Source organism: Lactuca virosa, chromosome 4 (genome assembly GCF_052849685.1).
Source record: "Lactuca virosa cultivar CGN04683 chromosome 4, Lactuca_virosa_CGN04683_v6, whole genome shotgun sequence".
Lineage (NCBI taxonomy): Eukaryota > Viridiplantae > Streptophyta > Magnoliopsida > Asterales > Asteraceae > Lactuca > Lactuca virosa.
In genome coordinates, this window is record NC_136429.1 from 513,881,820 (window position 1) to 513,887,589 (window position 5,770).

A 5,770-nucleotide genomic window follows, 5' to 3' on the forward strand; every position below is an offset into this window, starting at 1 on the left:
ACTCAAACATTGAAATTCAAATTGGTTGATTGTTAGCCGAAACAATAAAACGAGAATTAAAGATATTGTGAATACGAACCCGTCGATATAAAGATAGTCGAGAATGGAGTTCGTATGAAAAAAGTATGAATTTCACATAGACTTTAACACTCTAAAATGGTATAAATATGAATTTTTGTCAGAGCAAGAATTAGATGTTAAGTCCTTAATGAAAGTTTTATAGCTCGCCGAAAGGATTCGGGGTAAATAAAGAACGTCGAAAACGAAGCTCGTATGCGAAAGCTATGGTTTCCCAAAGATCTACGAGAAAATGTCTGTGCTGATGACAGCAGCACCAAAGTACGCGACGTGGCAAGTCGACTGCCCGCTCCTCCAAGAGACGCGACGACATGGATCCACAAGTTTGTGACACGTTGCATCATGAAAATGGTGACACATGGCAAGATTCTAGAAGGAAGGATGTGGCATGATCAGCATGCAACATGTGGCAGAAGAAGTATGGACCAGCAAGGCGCAAAGGCAGACACGCCCAAAAGGATGCGCGACGCGCTCCACCCTACAACCTATAAATACCTACAAAAATTGGGTTAATTTCTCACACAAATCTCTCAAAACACTCCCAAACGACCCCAAGCCTGCAAAGCCCTATTTTTAGTAACATTTGAGTGTTAATATCAAGACTTTGGAGCATCCAAGAACGCTTGGAAATAGAGCCTTCGGTTTTGAAGTTCTGTCTGCACAATTTCCCAGTTTTTGCTAAAATCTCTCTAAGTTAAGCTACATTTTTTTGCTTTCAGTTTAACTTATATTAATGGTCATAAGTCGTAATTATAAACCTATATATAAGACTTATCAGTAAATCCAAGTCATTATACTGATTGATTGAATTACGGGGATGATGTCTAGGCTGGATTTAGTGAGGTGTTTAAAGTGGGATTTCTGAACAGTATACTCTGTATACCAAACAGACTCTACATCTAATATGATCCTACATGGTTGTTCCTTACTTGATAGATTTTGATGTAGACATTGGGATTATTGACGAATCTAGCCTACCCTTAGTCGTCAGGAATATAAGACTAAGACTTTGTGATATTCATACCTAGGTCACGTCACAGGAAAATATAAAGTACCAAGGCGAAGTTTTGCACAAATTCTGAGGCATCCACTTCTATCATGTGAGTGCATAGTCCCTTTCATGAGCATGATTTTAATACAAGTATTAACTAAAGTAATAAATATATCTTAGAGAGTTTATATGTGAACTATATGCTTATTTCCAGTATGATGTGATAGGAATGTATTTGAGGATATATGATATGTGAACCAGATATGGTTCTATACACGTTAAAAGATATATATCTATTATTTTATGATAATCATAATATAAGTATTACTAAGAGGAAGATAAACGTATATTAATACCTATAAACTTTGTGATAAATATACACACTCGAATAGGACAAGGTTGTCTAAACAGAGTTGTATTGAAAGCTTAGTAGTTAATCACGTTACTAAGATAAGACTTATTATAGATACAAAGTTCAGTTAAGTTTGATATCAGGTAGTCTTATTCGGGATATGCGTGTGTAAGTTAGGAACGAAGAGTAGAGTTCTATTCCTTGGCACATTCAGGTGTTGGTTATACAAAAATATGTATCGGAGTACAAATCACATTCTTTTTTGGATGACCAAAAATGGTGGGTCCAGATTAGGCAACTATAATGGTATGTATGGTCATCTCCCAGAGTAAGATGACAAAACTTGATCATTCTAGATGTTCTTGTGAATTACGTTGCTAGTATATGTTCATAACCCACAGATGTAGATGAAATAGATACCATATTCATTAAATACTCTGATTGCATGAGTGCCTTTATGACTTTCACCAGCCAAGGAAGCCCCTAGCGGTGTAGTCAAGACCATTCTTTTAAACTGTTTATCTTCCTGATAATTGTGTACTAGGATCTATGAGGATCTATCGGGCTGGGTATGTTAGGTATGAGCTTTTATGGATATCCAAATCAGAAATATACATATATATATATATATATATATATATATATATATATATATATAGACACACACAAACACACACACACACACGCACACACACACACATATATATATATATATATATATATATATATATATATATATATATATATATATTGTTTAGTAATTGTTGGTTTTGCAGGATTAAGATATATATATATATATATATATATATATATATATATATATATATATATATATATATATATATATTATAAAATTGTGGAATTGAAATCCTTATGTATCTCACCAGGTTTTCCAACCTGACCCACTTAGTTTGTATGCATCACAATTATCAAGACTTAAGCCACTAGAACTTGATTAGGATGCTAAATGATTGAGAGAAAGTCTGCAATGGCGTTCATAAGCATTAGGTATTTATGTTGTAACTTAGGTATCTGTATTGATATGAAATCCTTAGGATTTTATTTAAGACAAACTTGTACTCAAAAGAGTTTTATATACCTGAGATTTTCCACAAATAAAATATCATGATTTTTAAAGCGTAAATAAAATATCATTTTGGTTCTGAAAATTAGAGGATGTCACACTATTTGCGGCGATCACATAATTTTTGTATTTATCTTTAAAATCTCAAGAGTCTTTAAAATCATTTCCATAATAAGTTTCACCTATTTTTCTTGGCTAGCAATCCATGAAAATATGGTCTAAAATTGTCTTTTTTTTGTTTTTATTTCATCAATTGGTCATTCTCAGCTACAAAACACAAATATAAACAAATAAACATTTTTTGTCCTGTTTTAATAATAAATATGTCTAAAAGTATATAAAATTCGCTTTAAAATATGTGTATTTTAGGAGACATGAAAATATATCACATTTTCCTTTTTCTTATCCCAAGCAAAAATTTAATTTTTTAAGTTCACTTATACATTTCTCCTAAATTATCAATAATTATCAATGCTAAGAAGATATGTAAATGTTGCTACTGTCAATTATGCACATCGATCAAGAATATTAAATTGGTATTTTTCAATACCCCAAACAACTTTTCTCCTCCTAAAAAGAAAACTTTTAGATAGGACACCAATTATGTCTACATAACTTATTTACTATACTCCTCACCTATTTTCTCACCTCAAGGTCATGTTGCTAAGTTTATAAGTTCTTTGATACTATCTCATAATGATGTTTCTATTTGAGATACCACTTTTCAGAATCATTGACAATACCAAATTGTCAAGCTTTAGCTAAAATATGTCCATGACTTTTTAAGTTTCCAAGTTTTTTGATGCTATCCCAGACACCACTAACCACTTTCATTTGTACTTATTTTTATCTCGTGTCTTGATGTACACATTACCAAATTGACTAGATTTAGGTAAAAGATGTCCTGAAATCCACTTTTGATATTTTTCCTTCCAAAAGCCACTAAAAGATACTTTCTATGAGAGATTTATATATTTTTGTATGATTTTTACTATTTTTTAATCATCCGAAACGTTACAAGTTGACTTCTCATCTTAATCTCATAAACAAATTTCACATTTTTCCATATTTCACTTTTTTGTCGGAATTTTCTTCTCTTTTTTCTACCATTTTTTACATGGAAACCCAACTCATCCTTGATTGGTAATAAATTTTCAAATGGTACATTAGGTTGATTATGTAAAACTCTTAGATATCTAACCTAATAGATTACTAATTTTACAATTTGAAAATTCACTTGAAATTTTACCAAGAAAGTAGAAAATATCCAAAATGGCTAGGCACAAATTAAGAACTATCTTCGTACTTTCTAACATATTACTAGTTAAACATTACTAGGGTAAGTTCAATTAAGAAAATAAAAAAGGTTGAGAATGGGGGAATCATTTTGAGTCACTCATTTATTTTTGCCGTAAAAGTTTCTGTTGTACCAACGGAAATGGGAAGTGAATACACTTGTGTTTTCCAACAAAACATGTTTCCTTAAACTATGCTAATCATTACATTAATATATACGAAAACATAGTTTTTTTTTTGTTTTTTTTTTTTTAATTTCTAAGAAACTATTTTTATAGAAAAATGATTTTAAATATACCAAAATTCATGATTTTTTATTCTCTACAATTAGACATTCATATTGATATAGTTTTAAGATAAAATAAAAAAATTATTTTTTTATATTTTCAGCTATCGTTATTCATAAGTGAATAAAAATGCATCAGATTTTTAGTAGAGCACATTCATTATTCACTTATCAATAAAAAATATGATTAATTTTTTTTTTACAAATTAAGTATCATTCATATATAAATATAACATATAATAAACTCTTTATAGCTTACATCAACTCTCGTCACATGTTATATTCACATACGAATAAAACATATATTGACTTTCCTCACAAGTTATATTTATAAACGAAGAACACATTTATCATAAATTTGTTACTGTTCATTTGTTATTCTTATATGAATAAGTCGTTCAAATTTTCAAAACATTTCATTTTTTTTAACATACTACTTATTTATATATGAATTACAAATGAATTGTAACAAAAATCTTAGAAATGTTTTATTAATATATGAATATAATATATGACGACAATTAATACATGTTTTATTCATATATAAATATAAAATGTAACGAAAGATGATGTAAAAAAATATATTTTAGGTAAGAAAACTTTATAACGTGTTATATTCATATATAAACGATACATAAACTGTAAAAAAAGTTAAGCATACGTTTTATTCATAAGTGAATAACGAATGTGCTGTAATAAAAATCTGATTCGTTTTTATTCACTTATAAATAACGATAACTGAAATTCTAAAAAAATAATTTTTTTATTTTATCTTAAAACTATATCAATATGGATGTCTATTTATAAAGAATAAAAATTATGAATTTTGATATATTTAAAATAAATTTCGATAAAAATAGCATTCTAAAAATAAAAAAAATAAAAAAATATGTTTTTGTTTATTTTCAGGTAATGATTAACATACTTTAAGGAAACATGCTTGGTTGGAAAAACACATGTGTATCCGTTACCCATTCCGCTGCTACGCCTAAGCGTTTTGCGGCAAAATAAATGTATGGCTGAGAATGATTCTCTCATTCTCAACCTTTTTTTTTCTTAATTGAACCCTCATCAGCATTATTATTTCTTATATTTAATTGATATTTCAATTATGAATTATTTTACAATCGATCCCCTACCCACATTTAAATGATATAACATCCTCGTTGTATACAAAAAAAAATTAAAGATAGAGTAACCAGAATGAACTCCCTTGTAATAAAGGTTGTGAGATCGAATGATTATTATTAAACAACTTCTTGATGAAAATTTTGTTGATATTGGACCGGAGTTTTTTGCTTTTGTATTTGGAACAGTAAGTAACCAACATATTTAACCCACAAAAGTTGATATCACTGCTTATATTCTACACCAAACATGTATAGTCTGGAGTGATATACTGCATTGATCCCTCGATGCTGTTGTCTTCCACTAGAAACATGTACTCTAAAATTTTCTTATACGAACTCATTTTTTTACTATCCAAAAGTTTTATGGGTATGTTCAGCAACAATGAAAATACAAATACCCTAATATTAACAGTCTGGAATATTAATCCGGAATGTCTATACTTTCTGGACTAACTTCCGAGATGCACTTTTCCAATGTGGAATGTACGAGTGTCATATTTCGGATAAACCAACGACCATCTACCAACAACTCGAGAATGATAATAACTACTTG